This window comes from Danio rerio, chromosome 11 (assembly GCF_049306965.1).
Source record: "Danio rerio strain Tuebingen ecotype United States chromosome 11, GRCz12tu, whole genome shotgun sequence".
NCBI classification, from domain to species: Eukaryota; Metazoa; Chordata; class Actinopteri; order Cypriniformes; family Danionidae; genus Danio; species Danio rerio.
The window spans coordinates 21,378,831-21,391,609 of NC_133186.1; the positions used below are offsets into that span (position 1 = coordinate 21,378,831).

General features: G+C 34.8%; 1 protein-coding gene across 3 annotated transcripts in view; it reads left to right on the top strand.

Moving 5' to 3' along the window:
* The window catches only part of prickle2b (prickle homolog 2b), a 190,700-nt gene that overhangs the window by 8,373 nt on the left and 169,548 nt on the right, over positions 1-12,779 (top strand). The window lies entirely within an intron of this gene.

Below are 12,779 nucleotides of genomic sequence, written 5' to 3' on the forward strand. Positions count from 1 at the left end.
ACACAAAGACTTTTAATTCTGATAGCACTGACACATTCATTGACAAAGAAATTTATTTTGAGCAAGAGACTGGCTTGTTGTTTTGAGAAATGTACTTACTGTTTTGCTAAATTTCAATTCTGATTGAAAATACACTGCTAAAATTCAAAAGATAAAATGTTTTTACTAATGACTGAAATATTAGCTTAAAGCAGGAATGAAGAACCTCAAGGTCTGCAGAGCCCTCAGAGTTTTCATTGTATATTTTATATTTTATTACATTCATTAGTTCTACAAATTTGTATTCATTCATTAGTTCTGCTCCTCTTTCTGGAAAGACTTGTTCAGAATCCATGACATTAGTCAGTTATTTCAGTGTGATGGTCCTTAGAAAGATGGACATTGACTGAGTTGTCTGTCCCTTAATTATATCAGTGGGGTTCAATGGTATCAGCCGTAACATAAAATGCTGGCTGTGGGTATAAAAAGATTTTGGTGTTACTGTGTTTAAGTAAATATAAAATATCTGTTCAGAGGAATCACCAAAATGATCACCAGATTATCTGATGTCCCGTAGATGGATTTTGCTTAAAAGTAGAAGAGAAAAGCAAATGAAAAGGTCATGCATCAACTCCTATTCCAACACTTTTAACATCTGCAATGTCTAAAAAGTATTAAAATATTCATAGATCTATAAATATTAATGATGGTAGGAATATCTACTGAAGCCGAGATCCTTATCCATTAGGATATAAGACCATGAGGGGTAGTCTGGGGTTTAAACAGTATTATTTGTTGATTAGTTTTATTATTTTGGTATTAGCAACTCTTATATTCAAGAAAACTACAAATGTTGGATTAATGTTATCGCTAGACATAATTTGCAGTTTCTTATTGGCTGATTCTCTCAGATATAAATGCATTTACAACAGGCATTTTGACCAGATTATTGACTTTATACTATAGAAATCAATGTAATTATATCTGTATTTGTGATGAAATCAAATAAATATTCGCTCAATTCTAAAAGCCAAAAAATAAATAAATAAATAAAATCAAAAAGGCATTTTTGTGTCATTGCATGTTGGTCAATCTTTGACTTTTGTTATCTGCATTGTAAATCAGATATTATTACTGCATTACAAACTGTTAAAGTAAATTTATAATGTTTTCATTTGTCTGCCTGTCTATCAGCTTGTATTAGGGATGCTATGTAGGGAAGGAGTCAACATAGCAGGACATGTAACATGATGAGGTGAATAATTTATGAGAGCCGTTGGCTTGATTGATTTTCTTTGTGTTAATGAGTCTCAATACTGCCTCTATTAGCATCGGTGCGTTGAGTATTTGCTATCTGATCAGCCAGCTTAAATGACCCGCTCCGCTTGGCATGTAGCTTTGGGCATGTCGATGCTCATTTGTGATGATCAAAGACTAGTTGTTGCCAGCTTCTTTACTTTGGCATTTTTCTGTTCATTATGTTTTTGCAAATGGTGAATTGTGAGGATCATCTCTGTACACTTTGTCTGTTTCTGTCTGTGCACACCATAGGGCTGCACAATAAATAGTTTTTGCATCAACATCACAATGTGTGCATAAACAATAGTTACATTGTAGGATGTGCAATTTCGAGTTGGATTTATAGTTGACCAGCCACCACAGATTGGAAGACATGTGATTTGTGGAGTCTTTGCATATTTGAACCATAATAGAGTCAACGTTTATCACTTGCGTTTTGTGACTATGTAATCTGTTTAAGTGATTTTAAAGCATTCAGAGACAAGGAATTCTATTCATAACTTTAACAAAAATCATTTTTGAAATTATTTATTTGCTGAAAATTTTACCCTATACTGTACTGTATATTGTTAGACTCCTCAGAAAAAAAACATAAAACACTGTTTATTTCATGTCTAGCTTTGCTTTCATTACGATCACCAGCAATCTAAACACCATAGATCGCTGGAAAACATTCACATTTACTCGAATGAATACAAATCTGCCAGTTTATCGACTGCATATCCCAGTCATGCAACACACACATTCACCTGCTCCAAGTCACCATTGATAAGAGACTCTCACAGCTGAAGCTGCTTTTGGACTGATTACTGCACTATAAATACAGCACACTAACACACAGTTGTTGCTGAGTCTTGTTTTCTGTATAGTGACATTACATCACGTTTCCTTTGTCTTGCTCTGCTGTGTTTTTGATCCTCATTTGTTTGTTTAATCCTGTTTGCTGCCTGCCTTGTGACCATCTGCCTGTTATTTGACCACAACTCTGAATTGCCCTTATACATCTGTTTGCCCCTGTATTGACCACTGCTTACCTGACCTTGCCAAAAGCCCGCATGTTGATCTGCACCTCTGTTATCAGTGTCACTTTCCCTGATTACAGATTTGATGGGTATGTCTTTGCTTTGAATTTAATACATTTTATTTAGACACTCTACTAGGGCTGGGCGATTGAAAATGGTGTTTGTATATATATTGACCGAACACCATTGTCAATATCTATAAAAAAAAGTTTAGTTTGAAGTTTCTGTTTGGAGGACTATATGTTTATTAAAATTTGGCAGCTGAGCACAAGTTTTGTGTTGTCATCGCCACTTCAGGTCAGAATAACAACAGACATGAAAATGAGTGCCGTATAGCAGCAGTGAAGATATTGTAATTAAAAAATATGATGTAGGTATGTCGCCAGAGTGGCTTTTTTTGTGCTTCCCAACCACTAGCACCCCATTTGAAAGATTTTTTTAGCTAATTCTTCAGCAAGATAGCGCTTCTTCTCATACTTCAGCCTCTACATCAAAATTCCTGAAAGCAAAGAAGGTCGAGGTGCTTCAGGATTGGCCAGCCTAGTCACCAGACATGAACATTATTGAGCATGTCTGAGGTAAGATGAAGAGAAGGCATTAAAGATGAATCCAAAGAATCTTGATGAACTCTGGGAGTCCTGCAAGAACACTTTATTTGCCATTCCAGATGACTTTGCAGTCATTGCAGAGATGTATGGATGCAGTCGTCCAAGCTCATAGGACTCTCATTGGATTCTTTTTCCACTGCACCATGACTGTATATTTTATACTGAACATTATCTTTGGTAAGTGAAAGGACTTTTGTCTGAGCAAAATCAGACCTCACTGTCCTCATTAAATCCTTAAAAATCAAGAGATGATCATATTTAATTTTGGTTAAATAAGGTTCATATAAGCCACTTCTGATTCCAAATGATCTGCTAGAAGTCAAGTTAACTTGGATAGTCGACAAGACCTTTGTCAGGTATTGTAAAGTGTTTTTATTAATTAATTTATTTATTAATTAATTTATTTATTTTTAAATATTGTAAATATTTAATATTTACATCAGCAAGCTGTGCATAGAGTGTTTAATATGGAACTAAAGACAAAAACATTTATTAGAAATGAACTTAAAATGTCTGTGATGCTGTCCTCCAGTTAACCTGCTCCAATATGCATAACAGTGGCTTTCAATGTTTTAACCAGCTAAACCAATCCGTCAGACTGCTCTGTCACATCAATGAGCCTGTAAAACAGAGTCTCCTTTTCAGCCAGTCAGGAGGAGGAGAATCCATGCTCCTCACACATATACAAAGAGCCAAGAGAGCATAACAACTGGGACTTTCTAGATTAGCAGAGCCACTAAAACACATCCACTGTTTCCACTCCAGGAGTTTTGTTGCCTGCTAGTGCTAATTTCACTCATCAACTAAATGTGCTTGGGTTTTGTTGTCTTATGTGGTGATTTAAGGTTATTTTGAGGAAAGACTGATATTTTGGCATCTGTGTAAATTGATGGGCTGTATAGAAATGCATATGAAGGGATACAACAGAGGTTGACCATTGAGATTCAGAGAGTGCTGTTGTGGGGGTGTATGTGTGTGTTTGTGGTTGTGGTTGTCTTTGATTGGGTGTAATGAGAGGGTCATTTATTTGTCATTGTGGTCATAAAAATTGTGGGGTGGGTCACGTGCCCATGAATTGAAGCCAAATGGATGCACGCATAAAAGTAACATCTGGTTCAAGAAATTTAGTAGGATGCCCAAACTTGAAGATTAATTAAATAAAATTAAATATAAAATATAATACAATAATATAAAATATATAATTTTTTATCTATTATAAAAATATAATATTGTAGATACAGTACTATATCTATGTCTATAAAATTACAAAATACCATTGTTTATTAGAATTTTTGTTTAACTTGTAACACAAGATTTCTTCATGTAAACAATATACCTGCAATAAACTATCCAGATCCTCAATCTGTTGGCTTGAAAGCCATTAATTCATTTCAAAACAAGCAATGCGAATAAAAAAGAAAAAAAGATTTCCATGTTGGATTCTAAGTGGACTGCAAAAATCAAAATCCAAAATATAGGCATTACAAATATGGAAATTGGAAAATTACAAAAATAAAGTACTGAATAAAACAATTGTACTGATTAAAAAGTTGTATTGCTGAAAGTAAGAACATTTATTATATAGTAGAAACAATTTTGCTTAGTCCTCCTTTAAATTCAGCCAGTTCCTGAGACAGACCAGTCTGTTGAAATTATCGGGGGACAATGTAGCCCTTTTCTTTAATGATGTGACCCGAGACTGAGTACAGTCTCTCACAAGTAGGGTTGGGTACCGAAACCAGATGCCATGGAACTGATATGCACTGTACCGAATCAGCACATGAATTTCAGTGCCACTGGTGCTGCGACAAGGATGCAAGAAGCATCAAAAGATGCATCAAAGACACACATAGGTACACGTTGTGACACACCAAAGACAACAGAATTCTTAAAGGGGCTTTGGTCACACCATGTCTAAACTTTCAATTCTAAACAGCTTTGAGGGATACGGACACTGTCTGTGATGTTAGGCTGTTGTTCTTGTTGCTAGGGAACTCGTAGGCAACGCGCACAGTAAATGAGGTGAGAGACTAGATTCATCAACACAAATGATCGCGTTCATCAAATGCGTTTAAAAGTTTTAATAGAAATAATAAGACTATTAAATAATAAACAATATAATTATATTTTGTATTTATTGTAGGCATAATTTATTATTAAAATGATAAAAAAGTTGGATAATTTAAAATAATTTACCTGGTGAATTACCAGTTTGCAAACATTCAGCATGTGCGCTCTGCGAGGTTGCAGAAAAAAACGGGAGCGCTAGCATTTACAGTAAGGGAATGACATCCGATGTGGTACAGTTTGTTGTTGTATCAGATATTATATTATTTGGAGGTTATATTGATTACATATTATCTATATTATTTATATAATGCTTTCTGCCTTACTGTTTGTCACCCAGTGATAAGCACAGTTAACAACTAACATTAAGCAAAATTAACGTCAAGGTGAGCAGCGTTCCTCTGACAGGTCGATTTGTGATAGCACCCTCCCAATGGATATTGGATAAGATGAAATGGCCTAGCTTCCAGCCTGAAGTATACAACTATCTCTTTGAAAATCCAAGTGATTTTACAAGTGAGGCCTACAAGTCTTTGGATGCAAACAATTTTATTCTATGTATTTCATGTGCAAGAAAAAATGTTCCATGATTACCAGATTCAAAACTTTGCAGTGCTAAAAACTGAGGTTCTGCCTAGCTAAAGACAAGAAAACAGAACTGTTTAAGGCCTGGGTAATCATCAACAAGAAAAAGTACTGCCTTCTGACAGTGAATTGCACCTATTGACCTTATTCTCCGCAGACGAGCGGGCGCTGCCATTTGAATCTTTTTGGCACGAGACTTCCGGTCTCATTCACTTTTCATTTTTAGACATTAAAAACTGCTCAATTCGCTGTTTGATGTTGCAAACTGATATTTCCTTGTTATATTATTCTACTTGGTCTATATAGTCATGCAAACATTTGTTTGTAGAGCAAGTAGTTTGACCGTTTTTTGCCGTATATTATTCCTTGTCATTTCTCCCATAGGCGACTGAAACGGAAGTTCTAAGACAATCGCGAAAACAGGCGCACTTCCGCATTTTAGAATAAGGTCAATACTGCTGGGTTAGTGTATGTGAACTTACATTTTTATATTTTATTCTAAGTATTTAGTGTCTGCAGTTTAATTAACCATATTAACAGTTTTTGCTGAAATCAATACTGCAATTAAAAACGAGTAATGTGTATGATTCAGCATAGCGTGAACTTACCTGGTATCAAATGAGAATTGCAGCTTCGAGCATTTTTAATTACGTCCTCACTCCATTCAGCTCTTATAATGGCTGTTAGCCAAATACGTCTGCAGTTGGCATTAAAAGAAGTGAGGTGTACGGTAAAATTTAAGTTTTCTATTTTTTGACTTTCAATTTTGGCATCCTACTGCATAGCATGACATGTTTGTTCTTGCAACCAGTCTTTTTTTGCAACCAGTATGCATAATTGAACCCGTGAGTTCATGTGTGACGTAGGTTGGTAATTCCTCTGTAGTTTTAATATATTAATGTTAATTCTGCGGTTGTGTTTATTCATTAAGAATACATTTAATTAATTATAAATAAAAGTACTGACCTATACATTGTTACAACATCCAATATAATAATTAATCATAAATAAAAGTACTGACCTATACATTGTTACAACATCCAATATAATAGAGTCCAAAGAAATAAATGCTTGATCAAAGAGTCTTAACAAAATATTATGCAACAAAGTTTGAACTTTATTAATATTATATTAATATCATTCACAATACTGTTTTCCCTGCTCAAATAATTGAAAACTTTCAGAGCATAAACAACCATTCACCGTTCATTTATTATTTTTTTAGGAATAAAAGCATCACTTAAACATCTTGCCATATTTTTCATAATAATACACCTAATTTATTCACTAGACTCATAGTTCAAAACAACTGCCCCACTTTATGCCAGTAAGTGCTGCTGTACGATGTTATTACACAACTGCCTATTAAAACTAGACTTTGACTAGACAAGACAAACACAAGAGGGCAAGTTTCACCATCAATAATAGCTCTCATTTATAAAGAGATTCTTCAACATGCAGAGTTTTGTATCAAGAGACTTCCTTTTGTACACATGCACTTGAACATGCTAGGAAGAGAAGAGACATCTCTAGGGTTTGGTTTTATGGCACCTTTATATTTCCACCTTTACAGAGGCAGATGCTCAATGGTGCCAGAGTGGGTGTAATTGGAGAATGTTTCGATCCTATTGTCTATGAATCTGTAGAGCTGATGATTACAGAGGAATTTGAAAGTGTGCCAGCCTTTGGGTTCTCGATCTTTACCATAGTAAGCTTGGTTTTCAGTACATCTTTGCGTGAAAGTGAGGGAGAGGACATGATGACAGGATGAGGCCTATTTCTGGTATCACATTGCCTTTTTTGTATTTTAATCACGCTTTATGTGGATATGTTGTCATTCATATGTCAGCAATCTTGAACAGCTTTAGTTCATTAATTTAGCTAATGTAAAATCAGTGGTGTTAAACTGGATGCATTTTAAAGGTTGGTAAAATAGAGAAGTCATAATTCTCTTTTGACAAATAAGATGTCATGTCAGATTGAGGAATGAGCCAATTTATTATGTAATAGTGTGTCTACATCTAAACTCCACCTTCAATGATGAAGGTCAACCCCTGCTTTTACATCACTGTCTGTTAAGCTCCGCCCACTTATTTACACAGCAGGAGGTAAATAATGAGAGAGACAAACACATGTCCATGCTGAAAAAAATGGTAGCAAAACATTGTGCAATGCCAAGTTGTGGAAAACAGTCTTTGCTTTACCTTATTATGATCCCAACATTAGGAAAGAGTGTATGAACTATGCGAGTAGGAAATTAACAATTCGTTCTTTGTAAGGGATATTATTGTTGTCATTTTAAGACCATTATTAAGGTTATTTATTGATTATACATCAAAATTATGCAAATATACATAAAGACTTACTTTCAAAGGACAATTTTTTTATTATGATTTTAATATGATTTTATTCAGATTTACTTAGATTTTATAATATGCTGATAAAAAATCATATAATGTAAATGTCTTTGTAAAATGGCTTTAACAATATTTGAAAGTATCACTTATTGTAAGTGGGTTGCAGCTTTGAAACACATCTGTACAACTTCCAAACTGTCAGTTGTTTTCAGGAATATGTGGAAATTCATTTTTTATCCCCTTTTAGCAAGCATTGTTTCTAAAGGAGGTACCTGAGCTTGCTGAGACCTCCAGAAAAGATTAGCTGAGAGGACAAGAGACTGCACAATCAGCTGAAATTTTGGTGGCATTCATTGTTATGTAAAGATAATGGCCGATATATATTTGATCACCCAAAATGTATTGCATGATAAGTAAATATATATTGTGTAACTCCGGTGTCCCGGCCAAATTCACTCAATCAGTCTTCAACATTCATGATCTTCTAATCATCCCGATCCTCTCAATTGGCTCTTATTACTGTCTCTCCACACCACCAATAGCTGGTGTATGGTAAGTGCACTGGCGCTATTGTCTTGTGGCTGCCATTGCATCATTCAAGTGGATGCTGCACACTGATGGTGGTGTGGAGAGACCCAAACCCCTAATTCCCTGCCCCTCCACGCATCTCTAAGATCCAGATACGCTTTGCATGTATGGCCATACACAATGAATGCACTATATAAATACACATTGAATAACATGTAACCATTAAAACACAGCAGTGTCTCTGAAGAATGTTTAAGTGTTTTAGGCTCTTAAAAATACGTGTGACAGTGGGTACACAGATGTCCTTATTAACTTTAGGACCTAATCAATATACACAACTGAGAGATTACAGCTTAATTATTTATATATATATATATATATATATATATATATATATATAATAACGAGCCATGGTCGACCCGGGCTCAAACAAACCTTGTTGCATCTTGATGAACAGTCACAAAGCCAAAAAAATAAAAGAGCATATTTACCCTTTTGCCCCTTCGTTTTTTACGCGTCTGTCTGAAGCGTGAGCGGTTTCGCTTTCTTGCTTGCCCATGCTACGCATCTATACCTGAAATAACAAACTTGATGAGCTGATGATAATAACGTGTGCTTGATTATTGACGTGCTTTTGAAACCCGATCCTGTCAGATACTGACAAACGCGAGAGTGAAGCACAAAAACAAAGGAGAAGCCGAAAAAAAAGGAACACTTTTTTTTTTTCAGCAAATGAGAACAAACTGCCATGTTTAACTATTATCATAACCTTTTTGACTGTTATGAACTCAGAATGATGGAAAGACTCTTTAACAGAGGCTACACGTGCTGCTGAAGATTACAGACACAGATGAGAGGTTTGCACTGACTGTGTACTAAATGTGTTCACATACTTTGCATTTATTTATTTATTTATTTTATATAATCGCAGATGTTACAGTAGGCTATTTTGCGCCGTCATTGATTTGCAGTTATAATCAACTCATGTTCATAGAAAAGTTAGTAATAAAATTTATAAAGAAGTATTTATGTGTGTAAAGCGTCTGTTTTGTGAGAAGTGCTTTTCATATGAAATGTAAGTGACACATACAGCTTTACTGTAGACATTTTCTCGAGCGAAAATGATGTAGACTGAAACTTTTTTTTTTGTGTGTCATACACCACGCCCACCAAAAGGGTAGTGGTAGTGGAAACGTAAGCCTGATAAAGGTGACCCGTACCGACCCAAACCGTACTGTACGAGTCAGTGGAAACGAGCCATTAAACATGGCAGGTCCTTTTTTTTCATTCTGGCTTGTTGCGTAAGCGAATGACGTATCTTTGTAAACCAATAGCGTTAAGCTGAATGTCTAGCTCCACGTTTTGGTATCTTTCTCATTTTTGGTACCCTGTCGAAAGGGTGTTGAAACAGTGATATGGTACGGTTCTGTACGGTTTGCCTTTTGACAGTGGAAACGGACCGAACCGTACCATACCGCACCACTCAGTGGGAACGGGCCATTAGAAGCAAAGTGTTGAGTTTAAATATGCAGAATTGTTATCCTGTCAAACAAGTGGGCATTTACATTTCAGTCTGCAGTCTCACCTATTCAAACGTGTGTTCAGATGAGGGTAAAATCAAAATAGGAAAATAGCCTATTGCTTCCAAATTATGATGTGTGAATCTTAATACCATTATAGGTTGACCTCCAAGAATAGAAGAGCATTTTAAAAATGCAGTTCACGACCACTTTGAATGGGGTGAAATGTTTTGATCTTTTTTTTTGCATAATTCATTTATGACTCAAAATGAAATGCCACTCAACAGATTCTTGGTAAACTTAGCAAGATGATATTAAACACTAATAATTATGATGCCATTGTTTTGCAGGTACATGCAAATGTTGTTGATCTTAAAGAAAGTGAATGCTCATTAGTCAGCATTTGATTTTCCATTCATATTTTTAATCCAGCCAGAGTTTTAAAGTTCAACCTAATGGAAAAAATGCACTTTATTGATGACTCAGTAAGATGATGTACATTTGATGAATGATTTTCCATGTTCTTTAACTCTTTCAGTCTGGTGGCTCAGTGTTATCTCATTTTCTCTCTTCAGTATTTCAGTTTAGGGTCAGCATCTGTCTCTAGTTGGGAACAGCTGGATAACTTTCCAATTATTATGCAGATCCTTGATCTGACAACAATCCTTATCACCTCAAGAGGCCAGTGAGTGACCAGGGTCCTGGTATTAACATGTCTCTAATGTGTCTCCTGTGACAAATTTAAATCAGATCTCATTAAGAGTTTTAACGACATGACCATCAGTATAATAATATTGCAAATGAATGAATAAATGTGGATGGATGGATGGATGGGTGGATGGATAGATAGATAGATAGATAGATAGACAGACAGATAGATAGATAGATAGATAGATAGATAGATAGATAGATAGATAGATAGATAGATAGATAGATAGATAGATAGATAGATAGATAGATAGATAGATAGATAGATAGATAGATAGATAGATAGATAGATAGATTCATGGATGGATGGATGGATGGATGGATGGATGGATGAATGGACGGACTGAGAGTAAGAGAAATGCATAAAATGATGATTGGGTGGATAGACAGCTGAACTAACAGACAGATAAAAAGCTGGAAAGATAAATACATTGATTGATGGTTAGATGAATTAATGGATTAATGGATGGATTGGTAAGTGGGTGGATTAACAGGCAGATGAATGAATATATAGATGGATAAATTGGCAGACTGGTAGATGGATGGAGAGGAAGATAGACAACAGATGAGAAACTGGATAATCACTGTGGCATGAAATTAAATGGCTGAAATGAGTAGCTCTTCTGCAAAGACTAATGATGTGTGCAAACAGAGGGCAGCAGTGCAGTTGGAGAGATCAGAGATTAACACTGGCAGAGAGCTGTGTGTCTGCATAAGGAGAGCTAAAGCTGTATTCCCTACAGTCTCAGAGCTCAGGGTCAGCTTTCTGTCAGCTGCAGCTGCTGAACACCCAGATCATGTCTTCATCACCTCAGCCAATTTACTTACACAAGAGCCACAAAGAGCCACTGGAACCCACACCCAGTGGACATAAATTTGGGGAATGTATGCGTATCAGATGCTACCTTCAGAAACATTCAGTCCATAATATTTAGTATTAGTCTTCCATCTTCTACTGGACCAAAAGCTCAATTCTAAAAACCTGTTAAACTCTCCTCAATACTCACAAACTGTGCTTTTTTGTATGCGGTTGGATCACAACTGGATAGGGATTCCAACCTTGAATGGCATAAAATCCTGGCATGTAAACATACAACCAACTGCTAGAAAACCAACTGTTTTATTATATCATTCCCATTCAATGTATAAGAATGTGTCTTGTCAGATTTCTTAGTCAGGAGATTTTTTTTAAACATTTGTAAAGTTGTCTTATGATTTTTATAAATGTTATACATTATTTAAAAAAGTAAATAAAATGCTTTGCCACACAATGATAACAAGACAACAGATGGTTTTACAAACGTTTTCATTCAAGGCTACCTTTATTTAATGAAAAAATATTTAAACAGAAGCATGCACATCAATCTCCACTGGGCGCCCAGCCAAACAAAACATCTGCTATAATAGAGTTAAAGTCAGAAATATTAGCCCCCCATTTAATTTTTTTTTTCTTTTTAAAATATTTTCTAAATGATGTTTAACAGAGCAAGAACATTTTCACAGTATATCTGATAATATTTTTTTCTTCTGGACAAAGTCTTATTTGTTTTATTTCGGCTAGAATAAAAGCAGTTCTTAATTTTTTAAAAACCATTTTTGGGACAAAATTATTAGCCCCTTTAAGCTATTTTTTTCGATAGTCTACAGAACAAACTATTATGTTTAGAAAGACAGCAAGACAAAAATCTAATTTGTTTACTCAAATCAACATGTAATATTTTGAGCACACCAGTTTGAAAAATGTTTTTGAAAATATTATTGTAAATTAATTGTGGTGATATTTATGTATATATATATATATATATATATATATATATATATATATATATATATATATATATATATATATATATATATATTTTAAATTTCTGTCAGTTTTATTTAATTTACAGTCTGATCTGTTAAAGATAATCCATTATCATTATTGTTTTTGGTGGTTTGTACTATGTTTATTACAGTTTTTACTCAGTTGCTTTGGCACAATTTTTAAAACAAACTTAACATTCTTTAAACTGTAAGTGCAAATCTCAAAACTGTTTGCTGGAATTGTAGAACTTTATTGCATGTCAGCAAAATATAGTTACACCCCCAAATCATTTAATTCAT